Here is a 14,769-nt window from a genome sequence, read left to right as displayed (position 1 = left end):
TGAAGGACAAATGTTGTTATTCACCAAACAAAGTCTAAATTCTTAGAACAATTGTAGAGTAAAAGAGGAAGTCTCACCATCACACAATTGCCCGGGGCGACCGTGGGCACAGCTCCACTCAGCCTGCAAGGGCCACTTGCATGTGGTTCTCTGCAAAGCGTACAAGTCTTTCGCCTTTTACTAAAGACTTCCGTGCAGAGGAGCAGCGCTTTGTCAGTTGCATTTTTTGCCAGGCTCTGCCACTGGTAAAGCCTTGTACACCTGTGAAAAGATATGCGATTCAAACTTGCACACATCTGGAATTTGCCCCAGAAAGGTCGACACAGTCTTGAGTGCAAAAACGTTTGTTCCCATGTAGCAGTTTTAACCTCACCACTTGGGAGGAGGTGCAAATTGGTATTTCGTTGTTAGTGAGGCTTTATGGCCTCACCATCAACTGTTCAGCCTGTGGTAATGCCAATGTACTTTGAGCAAGCAGTCAAAGACCATCGCTTCTCGGCCTTTTGGCTAAGATCAAGTGTAGTATCTGTTCTTATCAGTTTAATATCTGATATGTCCTCTATCAGGGGACTATATATTAAATGCATTTTTGCAGACAGGAGCTGAAACAGGAGCTTGCTCCATTCACTCCACGCATTGGCCCAGTATTGCAGTCTAGCTGGGAGTGGTGCGCCTTCTCTATAGTTTGTGGACAATCAACAGTAAGTGTGTTTCTCTCTCTCTGCAATGTTGTCACTTTTCAGAGCGCATTGCAAGGGCAGGGCCGCTCTGCCTCGCTGCGTGGTGCCCTGTTTGCCAGGTGCACTTTCACTTCAAAAGCCATGGGTGTCAAGCACGACCTCTACAGGCAGTCCTGTGTCATCTCCAAATTGAAGCAAGACATGTATAAGCAATTTAGAATTCAAAAGCTGCATGGAAATAAACTACTTCCAGTGTAAGGGCACTTCAGTTGTTTACCAGAGTTTTGGCAGTGGGGTGAAGGCTCTTTTGTGCCCCGTGCTTTTTCTCCACAGGGATTGGGGAAAAGCGAGTAATATACCATCCAAGTGACTTCAGAGCAGTAAAAAACACAAGATTGCAGTCCGAGGTCTATTATTAATTACCACATTTCTATTCCAGATTTTCAGAAGAAAGTCACCATGATCTGAACAATGTCATTGTTCTCTGGTCAAAGGATGAGTTGAAGGACAAATGTTGTTATTCACCAAACAAAGTCTAAATTCTTAGAACAATTGTAGAGTAAAAGAGGAAGTCTCACCATCACACAATTGCCCGGGGCGACCGTGGGCACAGCTCCACTCAGCCTGCAAGGGCCACTTGCATGTGGTTCTCTGCAAAGCGTACAAGTCTTTCGCCTTTTACTAAAGACTTCCGTGCAGAGGAGCAGCGCTTTGTCAGTTGCATTTTTTGCCAGGCTCTGCCACTGGTAAAGCCTTGTACACCTGTGAAAAGATATGCGATTCAAACTTGCACACATCTGGAATTTGCCCCAGAAAGGTCGACACAGTCTGGAGTGCAAAAACGTTTGTTCCCATGTAGCAGTTTTAACCTCACCACTTGGGAGGAGGTGCAAATTGGTATTTCGTTGTTAGTGAGGCTTTATGGCCTCACCATCAACTGTTCAGCCTGTGGTAATGCCAATGTACTTTGAGCAAGCAGTCAAAGACCATCGCTTCTCGGCCTTTTGGCTAAGATCAAGTGTAGTATCTGTTCTTATCAGTTTAATATCTGATATGTCCTCTATCAGGGGACTATATATTAAATGCATTTTTGCAGACAGGAGCTGAAACAGGAGCTTGCTCCATTCACTCCACGCATTGGCCCAGTATTGCAGTCTAGCTGGGAGTGGTGCGCCATCTCTATAGTTTGTGGACAATCAACAGTAAGTGTAGTTCTCTCTCTCTGCAATGTTGTCACTTTTCAGAGCGCATTGCAAGGGCAGGGCCGCTCTGCCTCGCTGCGTGGTGCCCTGTTTGCCAGGTGCACTTTCACTTCAAAAGCCATGGGTGTCAAGCACGACCTCTACAGGCAGTCCTGTGTCATCTCCAAATTGAAGCAAGACATGTATAAGCAATTTAGAATTCAAAAGCTGCATGGAAATAAACTACTTCCAGTGTAAGGGCACTTCAGTTGTTTACCAGAGTTTTGGCAGTGGGGTGAAGGCTCTTTTGTGCCCGTGCTTTTTCTCCACAGGGATTGGGGAAAAGCGAGTAATATACCATCCAAGTGACTTCAGAGCAGTAAAAAACACAAGATTGCAGTCCGAGGTCTATTATTAATTACCACATTTCTATTCCAGATTTTCAGAAGAAAGTCACCATGATCTGAACAATGTCATTGTTCTCTGGTCAAAGGATGAGTTGAAGGACAAATGTTGTTATTCACCAAACAAAGTCTAAATTCTTAGAACAATTGTAGAGTAAAAGAGGAAGTCTCACCATCACACAATTGCCCGGGGCGACCGTGGGCACAGCTCCACTCAGCCTGCAAGGGCCACTTGCATGTGGTTCTCTGCAAAGCGTACAAGTCTTTCGCCTTTTACTAAAGACTTCCGTGCAGAGGAGCAGCGCTTTGTCAGTTGCATTTTTTGCCAGGCTCTGCCACTGGTAAAGCCTTGTACACCTGTGAAAAGATATGCGATTCAAACTTGCACACGTTGGAATTTGCCCCAGAAAGGTCGACACAGTCTGGAGTGCAAAAACGTTTGTTCCCATGTAGCAGTTTTAACCTCACCACTTGGGAGGAGGTGCAAATTGGTATTTCGTTGTTAGTGAGGCTTTATGGCCTCACCATCAACTGTTCAGCCTGTGGTAATGCCAATGTACTTTGAGCAAGCAGTCAAAGACCATCGCTTCTCGGCCTTTTGGCTAAGATCAAGTGTAGTATCTGTTCTTATCAGTTTAATATCTGATATGTCCTCTATCAGGGGACTATATATTAAATGCATTTTTGCAGACAGGAGCTGAAACAGGAGCTTGCTCCATTCACTCCACGCATTGGCCCAGTATTGCAGTCTAGCTGGGAGTGGTGCGCCTTCTCTATAGTTTGTGGACAATCAACAGTAAGTGTGTTCTCTCTCTCTCTCTGCAATGTTGTCACTTTTCAGAGCGCATTGCAAGGGCAGGGCCGCTCTGCCTCGCTGCGTGGTGCCCTGTTTGCCAGGTGCACTTTCACTTCAAAAGCCATGGGTGTCAAGCACGACCTCTACAGGCAGTCCTGTGTCATCTCCAAATTGAAGCAAGACATGTATAAGCAATTTAGAATTTAAAAGCTGCATGGAAATAAACTACTTCCAGTGTAAGGGCACTTCAGTTGTTTACCAGAGTTTTGGCAGTGGGGTGAAGGCTCTTTTGTGCCCCGTGCTTTTTCTCCACAGGGATTGGGGAAAAGCGAGTAATATACCATCCAAGTGACTTCAGAGCAGTAAAAAACACAAGATTGCAGTCCGAGGTCTATTATTAATTACCACATTTCTATTCCAGATTTTCAGAAGAAAGTCACCATGATCTGAACAATGTCATTGTTCTCTGGTCAAAGGATGAGTTGAAGGACAAATGTTGTTATTCACCAAACAAAGTCTAAATTCTTAGAACAATTGTAGAGTAAAAGAGGAAGTCTCACCATCACACAATTGCCCGGGGCGACCGTGGGCACAGCTCCACTCAGCCTGCAAGGGCCACTTGCATGTGGTTCTCTGCAAAGCGTACAAGTCTTTCGCCTTTTACTAAAGACTTCCGTGCAGAGGAGCAGCGCTTTGTCAGTTGCATTTTTTGCCAGGCTCTGCCACTGGTAAAGCCTTGTACACCTGTGAAAAGATATGCGATTCAAACTTGCACACGTTTGGAATTTGCCCCAGAAAGGTCGACACAGTCTTGAGTGCAAAAACGTTTGTTCCCATGTAGCAGTTTTAACCTCACCACTTGGGAGGAGGTGCAAATTGGTATTTCGTTGTTAGTGAGGCTTTATGGCCTCACCATCAACTGTTCAGCCTGTGGTAATGCCAATGTACTTTGAGCAAGCAGTCAAAGACCATCGCTTCTCGGCCTTTTGGCTAAGATCAAGTGTAGTATCTGTTCTTATCAGTTTAATATCTGATATGTCCTCTATCAGGGGACTATATATTAAATGCATTTTTGCAGACAGGAGCTGAAACAGGAGCTTGCTCCATTCACTCCACGCATTGGCCCAGTATTGCAGTCTAGCTGGGAGTGGTGCGCCTTCTCTATAGTTTGTGGACAATCAACAGTAAGTGTGTTCTCTCTCTCTCTCTGCAATGTTGTCACTTTTCAGAGCGCATTGCAAGGGCAGGGCCGCTCTGCCTCGCTGCGTGGTGCCCTGTTTGCCAGGTGCACTTTCACTTCAAAAGCCATGGGTGTCAAGCACGACCTCTACAGGCAGTCCTGTGTCATCTCCAAATTGAAGCAAGACATGTATAAGCAATTTAGAATTCAAAAGCTGCATGGAAATAAACTACTTCCAGTGTAAGGGCACTTCAGTTGTTTACCAGAGTTTTGGCAGTGGGGTGAAGGCTCTTTTGTGCCCCGTGCTTTTTCTCCACAGGGATTGGGGAAAAGCGAGTAATATACCATCCAAGTGACTTCAGAGCAGTAAAAAACACAAGATTGCAGTCCGAGGTCTATTATTAATTACCACATTTCTATTCCAGATTTTCAGAAGAAAGTCACCATGATCTGAACAATGTCATTGTTCTCTGGTCAAAGGATGAGTTGAAGGACAAATGTTGTTATTCACCAAACAAAGTCTAAATTCTTAGAACAATTGTAGAGTAAAAGAGGAAGTCTCACCATCACACAATTGCCCGGGGCGACCGTGGGCACAGCTCCACTCAGCCTGCAAGGGCCACTTGCATGTGGTTCTCTGCAAAGCGTACAAGTCTTTCGCCTTTTACTAAAGACTTCCGTGCAGAGGAGCAGCGCTTTGTCAGTTGCATTTTTTGCCAGGCTCTGCCACTGGTAAAGCCTTGTACACCTGTGAAAAGATATGCGATTCAAACTTGCACACGTTTGGAATTTGCCCCAGAAAGGTCGACACAGTCTGGAGTGCAAAAACGTTTGTTCCCATGTAGCAGTTTTAACCTCACCACTTGGGAGGAGGTGCAAATTGGTATTTCGTTGTTAGTGAGGCTTTATGGCCTCACCATCAACTGTTCAGCCTGTGGTAATGCCAATGTACTTTGAGCAAGCAGTCAAAGACCATCGCTTCTCGGCCTTTTGGCTAAGATCAAGTGTAGTATCTGTTCTTATCAGTTTAATATCTGATATGTCCTCTATCAGGGGACTATATATTAAATGCATTTTTGCAGACAGGAGCTGAAACAGGAGCTTGCTCCATTCACTCCACGCATTGGCCCAGTATTGCAGTCTAGCTGGGAGTGGTGCGCCTTCTCTATAGTTTGTGGACAATCAACAGTAAGTGTGTTTCTCTCTCTCTCTCTGCAATGTTGTCACTTTTCAGAGCGCATTGCAAGGGCAGGGCCGCTCTGCCTCGCTGCGTGGTGCCCTGTTTGCCAGGTGCACTTTCACTTCAAAAGCCATGGGTGTCAAGCACGACCTCTACAGGCAGTCCTGTGTCATCTCCAAATTGAAGCAAGACATGTATAAGCAATTTAGAATTCAAAAGCTGCATGGAAATAAACTACTTCCAGTGTAAGGGCACTTCAGTTGTTTACCAGAGTTTTGGCAGTGGGGTGAAGGCTCTTTTGTGCCCCGTGCTTTTTCTCCACAGGGATTGGGGAAAAGCGAGTAATATACCATCCAAGTGACTTCAGAGCAGTAAAAAACACAAGATTGCAGTCCGAGGTCTATTATTAATTACCACATTTCTATTCCAGATTTTCAGAAGAAAGTCACCATGATCTGAACAATGTCATTGTTCTCTGGTCAAAGGATGAGTTGAAGGACAAATGTTGTTATTCACCAAACAAAGTCTAAATTCTTAGAACAATTGTAGAGTAAAAGAGGAAGTCTCACCATCACACAATTGCCCGGGGCGACCGTGGGCACAGCTCCACTCAGCCTGCAAGGGCCACTTGCATGTGGTTCTCTGCAAAGCGTACAAGTCTTTCGCCTTTTACTAAAGACTTCCGTGCAGAGGAGCAGCGCTTTGTCAGTTGCATTTTTTGCCAGGCTCTGCCACTGGTAAAGCCTTGTACACCTGTGAAAAGATATGCGATTCAAACTTGCACACGTTTGGAATTTGCCCCAGAAAGGTCGACACAGTCTGGAGTGCAAAAACGTTTGTTCCCATGTAGCAGTTTTAACCTCACCACTTGGGAGGAGGTGCAAATTGGTATTTCGTTGTTAGTGAGGCTTTATGGCCTCACCATCAACTGTTCAGCCTGTGGTAATGCCAATGTACTTTGAGCAAGCAGTCAAAGACCATCGCTTCTCGGCCTTTTGGCTAAGATCAAGTGTAGTATCTGTTCTTATCAGTTTAATATCTGATATGTCCTCTATCAGGGGACTATATATTAAATGCATTTTTGCAGACAGGAGCTGAAACAGGAGCTTGCTCCATTCACTCCACGCATTGGCCCAGTATTGCAGTCTAGCTGGGAGTGGTGCGCCTTCTCTATAGTTTGTGGACAATCAACAGTAAGTGTGTTATCTGTCTCTCTGCAATGTTGTCACTTTTCAGAGCGCATTGCAAGGGCAGGGCCGCTCTGCCTCGCTGCGTGGTGCCCCGTTTGCCAGGTGCACTTTCACTTCAAAAGCCATGGGTGTCAAGCACGACCTCTACAGGCAGTCCTGTGTCATCTCCAAATTGAAGCAAGACATGTATAAGCAATTTAGAATTCAAAAGCTGCATGGAAATAAACTACTTCCAGTGTAAGGGCACTTCAGTTGTTTACCAGAGTTTTGGCAGTGGGGTGAAGGCTCTTTTGTGCCCCGTGCTTTTTCTCCACAGGGATTGGGGAAAAGCGAGTAATATACCATCCAAGTGACTTCAGAGCAGTAAAAAACACAAGATTGCAGTCCGAGGTCTATTATTAATTACCACATTTCTATTCCAGATTTTCAGAAGAAAGTCACCATGATCTGAACAATGTCATTGTTCTCTGGTCAAAGGATGAGTTGAAGGACAAATGTTGTTATTCACCAAACAAAGTCTAAATTCTTAGAACAATTGTAGAGTAAAAGAGGAAGTCTCACCATCACACAATTGCCCGGGGCGACCGTGGGCACAGCTCCACTCAGCCTGCAAGGGCCACTTGCATGTGGTTCTCTGCAAAGCGTACAAGTCTTTCGCCTTTTACTAAAGACTTCCGTGCAGAGGAGCAGCGCTTTGTCAGTTGCATTTTTTGCCAGGCTCTGCCACTGGTAAAGCCTTGTACACCTGTGAAAAGATATGCGATTCAAACTTGCACACGTTTGGAATTTGCCCCAGAAAGGTCGACACAGTCTGGAGTGCAAAAACGTTTGTTCCCATGTAGCAGTTTTAACCTCACCACTTGGGAGGAGGTGCAAATTGGTATTTCGTTGTTAGTGAGGCTTTATGGCCTCACCATCAACTGTTCAGCCTGTGGTAATGCCAATGTACTTTGAGCAAGCAGTCAAAGACCATCGCTTCTCGGCCTTTTGGCTAAGATCAAGTGTAGTATCTGTTCTTATCAGTTTAATATCTGATATGTCCTCTATCAGGGGACTATATATTAAATGCATTTTTGCAGACAGGAGCTGAAACAGGAGCTTGCTCCATTCACTCCACGCATTGGCCCAGTATTGCAGTCTAGCTGGGAGTGGTGCGCCTTCTCTATAGTTTGTGGACAATCAACAGTAAGTGTGTTTCTCTCTCTCTCTGCAATGTTGTCACTTTTCAGAGCGCATTGCAAGGGCAGGGCCGCTCTGCCTCGCTGCGTGGTGCCCTGTTTGCCAGGTGCACTTTCACTTCAAAAGCCATGGGTGTCAAGCACGACCTCTACAGGCAGTCCTGTGTCATCTCCAAATTGAAGCAAGACATGTATAAGCAATTTAGAATTCAAAAGCTGCATGGAAATAAACTACTTCCAGTGTAAGGGCACTTCAGTTGTTTACCAGAGTTTTGGCAGTGGGGTGAAGGCTCTTTTGTGCCCCGTGCTTTTTCTCCACAGGGATTGGGGAAAAGCGAGTAATATACCATCCAAGTGACTTCAGAGCAGTAAAAAACACAAGATTGCAGTCCGAGGTCTATTATTAATTACCACATTTCTATTCCAGATTTTCAGAAGAAAGTCACCATGATCTGAACAATGTCATTGTTCTCTGGTCAAAGGATGAGTTGAAGGACAAATGTTGTTATTCACCAAACAAAGTCTAAATTCTTAGAACAATTGTAGAGTAAAAGAGGAAGTCTCACCATCACACAATTGCCCGGGGCGACCGTGGGCACAGCTCCACTCAGCCTGCAAGGGCCACTTGCATGTGGTTCTCTGCAAAGCGTACAAGTCTTTCGCCTTTTACTAAAGACTTCCGTGCAGAGGAGCAGCGCTTTGTCAGTTGCATTTTTTGCCAGGCTCTGCCACTGGTAAAGCCTTGTACACCTGTGAAAAGATATGCGATTCAAACTTGCACACGTTTGGAATTTGCCCCAGAAAGGTCGACACAGTCTGGAGTGCAAAAACGTTTGTTCCCATGTAGCAGTTTTAACCTCACCACTTGGGAGGAGGTGCAAATTGGTATTTCGTTGTTAGTGAGGCTTTATGGCCTCACCATCAACTGTTCAGCCTGTGGTAATGCCAATGTACTTTGAGCAAGCAGTCAAAGACCATCGCTTCTCGGCCTTTTGGCTAAGATCAAGTGTAGTATCTGTTCTTATCAGTTTAATATCTGATATGTCCTCTATCAGGGGACTATATATTAAATGCATTTTTGCAGACAGGAGCTGAAACAGGAGCTTGCTCCATTCACTCCACGCATTGGCCCAGTATTGCAGTCTAGCTGGGAGTGGTGCGCCTTCTCTATAGTTTGTGGACAATCAACAGTAAGTGTGTTTCTCTCTCTCTCTCTCTGCAATGTTGTCACTTTTCAGAGCGCATTGCAAGGGCAGGGCCGCTCTGCCTCGCTGCGTGGTGCCCTGTTTGCCAGGTGCACTTTCACTTCAAAAGCCATGGGTGTCAAGCACGACCTCTACAGGCAGTCCTGTGTCATCTCCAAATTGAAGCAAGACATGTATAAGCAATTTAGAATTCAAAAGCTGCATGGAAATAAACTACTTCCAGTGTAAGGGCACTTCAGTTGTTTACCAGAGTTTTGGCAGTGGGGTGAAGGCTCTTTTGTGGCCCGTGCTTTTTCTCCACAGGGATTGGGGAAAAGCGAGTAATATACCATCCAAGTGACTTCAGAGCAGTAAAAAACACAAGATTGCAGTCCGAGGTCTATTATTAATTACCACATTTCTATTCCAGATTTTCAGAAGAAAGTCACCATGATCTGAACAATGTCATTGTTCTCTGGTCAAAGGATGAGTTGAAGGACAAATGTTGTTATTCACCAAACAAAGTCTAAATTCTTAGAACAATTGTAGAGTAAAAGAGGAAGTCTCACCATCACACAATTGCCCGGGGCGACCGTGGGCACAGCTCCACTCAGCCTGCAAGGGCCACTTGCATGTGGTTCTCTGCAAAGCGTACAAGTCTTTCGCCTTTTACTAAAGACTTCCGTGCAGAGGAGCAGCGCTTTGTCAGTTGCATTTTTTGCCAGGCTCTGCCACTGGTAAAGCCTTGTACACCTGTGAAAAGATATGCGATTCAAACTTGCACACGTTTGGAATTTGCCCCAGAAAGGTCGACACAGTCTGGAGTGCAAAAACGTTTGTTCCCATGTAGCAGTTTTAACCTCACCACTTGGGAGGAGGTGCAAATTGGTATTTCGTTGTTAGTGAGGCTTTATGGCCTCACCATCAACTGTTCAGCCTGTGGTAATGCCAATGTACTTTGAGCAAGCAGTCAAAGACCATCGCTTCTCGGCCTTTTGGCTAAGATCAAGTGTAGTATCTGTTCTTATCAGTTTAATATCTGATATGTCCTCTATCAGGGGACTATATATTAAATGCATTTTTGCAGACAGGAGCTGAAACAGGAGCTTGCTCCATTCACTCCACGCATTGGCCCAGTATTGCAGTCTAGCTGGGAGTGGTGCGCCTTCTCTATAGTTTGTGGACAATCAACAGTAAGTGTGTTTCTCTCTCTCTCTCTCTCTGCAATGTTGTCACTTTTCAGAGCGCATTGCAAGGGCAGGGCCGCTCTGCCTCGCTGCGTGGTGCCCTGTTTGCCAGGTGCACTTTCACTTCAAAAGCCATGGGTGTCAAGCACGACCTCTACAGGCAGTCCTGTGTCATCTCCAAATTGAAGCAAGACATGTATAAGCAATTTAGAATTCAAAAGCTGCATGGAAATAAACTACTTCCAGTGTAAGGGCACTTCAGTTGTTTACCAGAGTTTTGGCAGTGGGGTGAAGGCTCTTTTGTGCCCCGTGCTTTTTCTCCACAGGGATTGGGGAAAAGCGAGTAATATACCATCCAAGTGACTTCAGAGCAGTAAAAAACACAAGATTGCAGTCCGAGGTCTATTATTAATTACCACATTTCTATTCCAGATTTTCAGAAGAAAGTCACCATGATCTGAACAATGTCATTGTTCTCTGGTCAAAGGATGAGTTGAAGGACAAATGTTGTTATTCACCAAACAAAGTCTAAATTCTTAGAACAATTGTAGAGTAAAAGAGGAAGTCTCACCATCACACAATTGCCCGGGGCGACCGTGGGCACAGCTCCACTCAGCCTGCAAGGGCCACTTGCATGTGGTTCTCTGCAAAGCGTACAAGTCTTTCGCCTTTTACTAAAGACTTCCGTGCAGAGGAGCAGCGCTTTGTCAGTTGCATTTTTTGCCAGGCTCTGCCACTGGTAAAGCCTTGTACACCTGTGAAAAGATATGCGATTCAAACTTGCACACGTTTGGAATTTGCCCCAGAAAGGTCGACACAGTCTGGAGTGCAAAAACGTTTGTTCCCATGTAGCAGTTTTAACCTCACCACTTGGGAGGAGGTGCAAATTGGTATTTCGTTGTTAGTGAGGCTTTATGGCCTCACCATCAACTGTTCAGCCTGTGGTAATGCCAATGTACTTTGAGCAAGCAGTCAAAGACCATCGCTTCTCGGCCTTTTGGCTAAGATCAAGTGTAGTATCTGTTCTTATCAGTTTAATATCTGATATGTCCTCTATCAGGGGACTATATATTAAATGCATTTTTGCAGACAGGAGCTGAAACAGGAGCTTGCTCCATTCACTCCACGCATTGGCCCAGTATTGCAGTCTAGCTGGGAGTGGTGCGCCTTCTCTATAGTTTGTGGACAATCAACAGTAAGTGAGTCTCTCTGCAATGTTGTCACTTTTCAGAGCGCATTGCAAGGGCAGGGCCGCTCTGCCTCGCTGCGTGGTGCCCTGTTTGCCAGGTGCACTTTCACTTCAAAAGCCATGGGTGTCAAGCACGACCTCTACAGGCAGTCCTGTGTCATCTCCAAATTGAAGCAAGACATGTATAAGCAATTTAGAATTCAAAAGCTGCATGGAAATAAACTACTTCCAGTGTAAGGGCACTTCAGTTGTTTACCAGAGTTTTGGCAGTGGGGTGAAGGCTCTTTTGTGGCCCGTGCTTTTTCTCCACAGGGATTGGGGAAAAGCGAGTAATATACCATCCAAGTGACTTCAGAGCAGTAAAAAACACAAGATTGCAGTCCGAGGTCTATTATTAATTACCACATTTCTATTCCAGATTTTCAGAAGAAAGTCACCATGATCTGAACAATGTCATTGTTCTCTGGTCAAAGGATGAGTTGAAGGACAAATGTTGTTATTCACCAAACAAAGTCTAAATTCTTAGAACAATTGTAGAGTAAAAGAGGAAGTCTCACCATCACACAATTGCCCGGGGCGACCGTGGGCACAGCTCCACTCAGCCTGCAAGGGCCACTTGCATGTGGTTCTCTGCAAAGCGTACAAGTCTTTCGCCTTTTACTAAAGACTTCCGTGCAGAGGAGCAGCGCTTTGTCAGTTGCATTTTTTGCCAGGCTCTGCCACTGGTAAAGCCTTGTACACCTGTGAAAAGATATGCGATTCAAACTTGCACACGTTTGGAATTTGCCCCAGAAAGGTCGACACAGTCTGGAGTGCAAAAACGTTTGTTCCCATGTAGCAGTTTTAACCTCACCACTTGGGAGGAGGTGCAAATTGGTATTTCGTTGTTAGTGAGGCTTTATGGCCTCACCATCAACTGTTCAGCCTGTGGTAATGCCAATGTACTTTGAGCAAGCAGTCAAAGACCATCGCTTCTCGGCCTTTTGGCTAAGATCAAGTGTAGTATCTGTTCTTATCAGTTTAATATCTGATATGTCCTCTATCAGGGGACTATATATTAAATGCATTTTTGCAGACAGGAGCTGAAACAGGAGCTTGCTCCATTCACTCCACGCATTGGCCCAGTATTGCAGTCTAGCTGGGAGTGGTGCGCCTTCTCTATAGTTTGTGGACAATCAACAGTAAGTGTGTTTCTCTCTCTCTCTCTCTCTGCAATGTTGTCACTTTTCAGAGCGCATTGCAAGGGCAGGGCCGCTCTGCCTCGCTGCGTGGTGCCCTGTTTGCCAGGTGCACTTTCACTTCAAAAGCCATGGGTGTCAAGCACGACCTCTACAGGCAGTCCTGTGTCATCTCCAAATTGAAGCAAGACATGTATAAGCAATTTAGAATTCAAAAGCTGCATGGAAATAAACTACTTCCAGTGTAAGGGCACTTCAGTTGTTTACCAGAGTTTTGGCAGTGGGGTGAAGGCTCTTTTGTGGCCCGTGCTTTTTCTCCACAGGGATTGGGGAAAAGCGAGTAATATACCATCCAAGTGACTTCAGAGCAGTAAAAAACACAAGATTGCAGTCCGAGGTCTATTATTAATTACCACATTTCTATTCCAGATTTTCAGAAGAAAGTCACCATGATCTGAACAATGTCATTGTTCTCTGGTCAAAGGATGAGTTGAAGGACAAATGTTGTTATTCACCAAACAAAGTCTAAATTCTTAGAACAATTGTAGAGTAAAAGAGGAAGTCTCACCATCACACAATTGCCCGGGGCGACCGTGGGCACAGCTCCACTCAGCCTGCAAGGGCCACTTGCATGTGGTTCTCTGCAAAGCGTACAAGTCTTTCGCCTTTTACTAAAGACTTCCGTGCAGAGGAGCAGCGCTTTGTCAGTTGCATTTTTTGCCAGGCTCTGCCACTGGTAAAGCCTTGTACACCTGTGAAAAGATATGCGATTCAAACTTGCACACGTTTGGAATTTGCCCCAGAAAGGTCGACACAGTCTTGAGTGCAAAAAAGTTTGTTCCCATGTAGCAGTTTTAACCTCACCACTTGGGAGGAGGTGCAAATTGGTATTTCGTTGTTAGTGAGGCTTTATGGCCTCACCATCAACTGTTCAGCCTGTGGTAATGCCAATGTACTTTGAGCAAGCAGTCAAAGACCATCGCTTCTCGGCCTTTTGGCTAAGATCAAGTGTAGTATCTGTTCTTATCAGTTTAATATCTGATATGTCCTCTATCAGGGGGACTATATATTAAATGCATTTTTGCAGACAGGAGCTGAAACAGGAGCTTGCTCCATTCACTCCACGCATTGGCCCAGTATTGCAGTCTAGCTGGGAGTGGTGCGCCTTCTCTATAGTTTGTGGACAATCAACAGTAAGTGTGTTTTCTCTCTCTCTCTCTCTCTCTGCAATGTTGTCACTTTTCAGAGCGCATTGCAAGGGCAGGGCCGCTCTGCCTCGCTGCGTGGTGCCCTGTTGCCAGGTGCACTTTCACTTCAAAAGCCATGGGTGTCAAGCACGACCTCTACAGGCAGTCCTGTGTCATCTCCAAATTGAAGCAAGACATGTATAAGCAATTTAGAATTCAAAAGCTGCATGGAAATAAACTACTTCCAGTGTAAGGGCACTTCAGTGTTTACCAGAGTTTTTGGCAGTGGGGTGAAGGCTCTTTTGTGGCCCGTGCTTTTTCTCCAACAGGGATTGGGGAAAAAGCGAGAGTAATATACCATCCAAGTGACTTCAGAGCAGTAAAAACACAAGATGCAGTCCGATGGTCTATTATAATTACCACATTTCTATTCCAGATTTTCAGAAAGAAAGTCACCATGATCTGAACAATGTCATTGTTCTCTGGTCAAAGGATGAGTTGAAGGACAAATGTTGTTATTCACCAACAAAGTCTAAATTCTTAGAACAATTGTAGAGTAAAAGAGGAAGCTCTCACCATCACACAATTGCCCGGGGCGACCGTGGGCACAGCTCCACTCAGCCTGCAAGGGCCACTTGCATGTGGTTCTCTGCAAAGCGTACAAGTCTTTGCCCTTTTACTAAAGACTTCCGTGCAGAGGAGCAGCGCTTTGTCAGTTGCATTTTTTGCCAGCTCTGCCACTGGTAACGCCTGTACACCTGTGAAAAGATATGCGATTCAAACTTGCACACGTTTGGAATTTGCCCCAGAAGGTCGACACAGTCTTGAGTGCAAAAACGTTTGTTCCCATGTAGCAGTTTTAACCTCACCACTTGGGAGGAGGTGCAAATTGGTATTTTCGTTGTTAGTGAGGCTTTATGGCCTCACCATCAACTGTTCAGCCTGTGGTAATGCCAATGTACTTTGAGCAAGCAGTCAAAGACCATCGCTTCTCGGCCTTTTGGCTAAGATCAAGTGTAGTATCTGTTCTTATCAGTTTAATATCTGATTGTCCT

At 45.2% G+C, this 14,769-nt stretch overlaps 25 non-coding genes and 1 pseudogene across 25 annotated transcripts; all 26 read left to right on the top strand.

The window, feature by feature from the left end:
- Window positions 1–136: 136 nt before the first annotated feature.
- Window positions 137–254, top strand: LOC115247369 (U5 spliceosomal RNA). The gene has a single exon (XR_003886442.1). It is a non-coding gene; the product is annotated as a U5 spliceosomal RNA (small nuclear RNA).
- Window positions 255–487: 233 nt separating this feature from the next.
- LOC115247397 (U2 spliceosomal RNA) lies at window positions 488–678 on the top strand. The gene has a single exon (XR_003886470.1). It is a non-coding gene; the product is annotated as a U2 spliceosomal RNA (small nuclear RNA).
- Window positions 679–1,317: 639 nt separating this feature from the next.
- On the top strand, window positions 1,318–1,435 carry LOC115247368 (U5 spliceosomal RNA). Its single transcript, XR_003886441.1, has one exon. It is a non-coding gene; the product is annotated as a U5 spliceosomal RNA (small nuclear RNA).
- A 233-nt stretch (window positions 1,436–1,668) lies between these two features.
- LOC115247406 (U2 spliceosomal RNA) lies at window positions 1,669–1,859 on the top strand. Its single transcript, XR_003886479.1, has one exon. It is a non-coding gene; the product is annotated as a U2 spliceosomal RNA (small nuclear RNA).
- A 638-nt stretch (window positions 1,860–2,497) lies between these two features.
- On the top strand, window positions 2,498–2,615 carry LOC115247367 (U5 spliceosomal RNA). The gene has a single exon (XR_003886440.1). It is a non-coding gene; the product is annotated as a U5 spliceosomal RNA (small nuclear RNA).
- Window positions 2,616–2,847: 232 nt separating this feature from the next.
- Window positions 2,848–3,038, top strand: LOC115247396 (U2 spliceosomal RNA). The gene has a single exon (XR_003886469.1). It is a non-coding gene; the product is annotated as a U2 spliceosomal RNA (small nuclear RNA).
- A 642-nt stretch (window positions 3,039–3,680) lies between these two features.
- LOC115247366 (U5 spliceosomal RNA) lies at window positions 3,681–3,798 on the top strand. The gene has a single exon (XR_003886439.1). It is a non-coding gene; the product is annotated as a U5 spliceosomal RNA (small nuclear RNA).
- A 233-nt stretch (window positions 3,799–4,031) lies between these two features.
- LOC115247395 (U2 spliceosomal RNA) lies at window positions 4,032–4,222 on the top strand. Its single transcript, XR_003886468.1, has one exon. It is a non-coding gene; the product is annotated as a U2 spliceosomal RNA (small nuclear RNA).
- A 642-nt stretch (window positions 4,223–4,864) lies between these two features.
- Window positions 4,865–4,982, top strand: LOC115247365 (U5 spliceosomal RNA). The gene has a single exon (XR_003886438.1). It is a non-coding gene; the product is annotated as a U5 spliceosomal RNA (small nuclear RNA).
- Window positions 4,983–5,215: 233 nt separating this feature from the next.
- LOC115247394 (U2 spliceosomal RNA) lies at window positions 5,216–5,406 on the top strand. The gene has a single exon (XR_003886467.1). It is a non-coding gene; the product is annotated as a U2 spliceosomal RNA (small nuclear RNA).
- Window positions 5,407–6,049: 643 nt separating this feature from the next.
- On the top strand, window positions 6,050–6,167 carry LOC115247364 (U5 spliceosomal RNA). The gene has a single exon (XR_003886437.1). It is a non-coding gene; the product is annotated as a U5 spliceosomal RNA (small nuclear RNA).
- Window positions 6,168–6,400: 233 nt separating this feature from the next.
- LOC115247393 (U2 spliceosomal RNA) lies at window positions 6,401–6,591 on the top strand. Its single transcript, XR_003886466.1, has one exon. It is a non-coding gene; the product is annotated as a U2 spliceosomal RNA (small nuclear RNA).
- Window positions 6,592–7,231: 640 nt separating this feature from the next.
- Window positions 7,232–7,349, top strand: LOC115247362 (U5 spliceosomal RNA). The gene has a single exon (XR_003886435.1). It is a non-coding gene; the product is annotated as a U5 spliceosomal RNA (small nuclear RNA).
- A 233-nt stretch (window positions 7,350–7,582) lies between these two features.
- On the top strand, window positions 7,583–7,773 carry LOC115247392 (U2 spliceosomal RNA). The gene has a single exon (XR_003886465.1). It is a non-coding gene; the product is annotated as a U2 spliceosomal RNA (small nuclear RNA).
- A 641-nt stretch (window positions 7,774–8,414) lies between these two features.
- Window positions 8,415–8,532, top strand: LOC115247361 (U5 spliceosomal RNA). The gene has a single exon (XR_003886434.1). It is a non-coding gene; the product is annotated as a U5 spliceosomal RNA (small nuclear RNA).
- A 233-nt stretch (window positions 8,533–8,765) lies between these two features.
- On the top strand, window positions 8,766–8,956 carry LOC115247391 (U2 spliceosomal RNA). The gene has a single exon (XR_003886464.1). It is a non-coding gene; the product is annotated as a U2 spliceosomal RNA (small nuclear RNA).
- Window positions 8,957–9,601: 645 nt separating this feature from the next.
- LOC115247360 (U5 spliceosomal RNA) lies at window positions 9,602–9,719 on the top strand. The gene has a single exon (XR_003886433.1). It is a non-coding gene; the product is annotated as a U5 spliceosomal RNA (small nuclear RNA).
- Window positions 9,720–9,952: 233 nt separating this feature from the next.
- LOC115247385 (U2 spliceosomal RNA) lies at window positions 9,953–10,143 on the top strand. Its single transcript, XR_003886458.1, has one exon. It is a non-coding gene; the product is annotated as a U2 spliceosomal RNA (small nuclear RNA).
- A 647-nt stretch (window positions 10,144–10,790) lies between these two features.
- Window positions 10,791–10,908, top strand: LOC115247359 (U5 spliceosomal RNA). Its single transcript, XR_003886432.1, has one exon. It is a non-coding gene; the product is annotated as a U5 spliceosomal RNA (small nuclear RNA).
- Window positions 10,909–11,141: 233 nt separating this feature from the next.
- Window positions 11,142–11,332, top strand: LOC115247374 (U2 spliceosomal RNA). The gene has a single exon (XR_003886447.1). It is a non-coding gene; the product is annotated as a U2 spliceosomal RNA (small nuclear RNA).
- A 633-nt stretch (window positions 11,333–11,965) lies between these two features.
- Window positions 11,966–12,083, top strand: LOC115247358 (U5 spliceosomal RNA). Its single transcript, XR_003886431.1, has one exon. It is a non-coding gene; the product is annotated as a U5 spliceosomal RNA (small nuclear RNA).
- A 233-nt stretch (window positions 12,084–12,316) lies between these two features.
- LOC115247363 (U2 spliceosomal RNA) lies at window positions 12,317–12,507 on the top strand. The gene has a single exon (XR_003886436.1). It is a non-coding gene; the product is annotated as a U2 spliceosomal RNA (small nuclear RNA).
- A 647-nt stretch (window positions 12,508–13,154) lies between these two features.
- Window positions 13,155–13,272, top strand: LOC115247435 (U5 spliceosomal RNA). The gene has a single exon (XR_003886505.1). It is a non-coding gene; the product is annotated as a U5 spliceosomal RNA (small nuclear RNA).
- A 233-nt stretch (window positions 13,273–13,505) lies between these two features.
- Window positions 13,506–13,697, top strand: LOC115247409 (U2 spliceosomal RNA). The gene has a single exon (XR_003886482.1). It is a non-coding gene; the product is annotated as a U2 spliceosomal RNA (small nuclear RNA).
- Window positions 13,698–14,349: 652 nt separating this feature from the next.
- On the top strand, window positions 14,350–14,463 carry LOC115247380 (U5 spliceosomal RNA). The gene has a single exon (XR_003886453.1). It is a non-coding gene; the product is annotated as a U5 spliceosomal RNA (small nuclear RNA).
- Window positions 14,464–14,698: 235 nt separating this feature from the next.
- On the top strand, window positions 14,699–14,769 carry LOC115247422 (uncharacterized; annotated as a pseudogene).

The sequence above is a fragment of the Takifugu rubripes genome, chromosome 20 (genome assembly GCF_901000725.2).
Source record: "Takifugu rubripes chromosome 20, fTakRub1.2, whole genome shotgun sequence".
NCBI classification, from domain to species: Eukaryota; Metazoa; Chordata; class Actinopteri; order Tetraodontiformes; family Tetraodontidae; genus Takifugu; species Takifugu rubripes.
The sequence above is the reverse complement of the archived record's forward strand: the minus strand, read 5'-3'. Positions and strand labels throughout refer to the sequence as shown.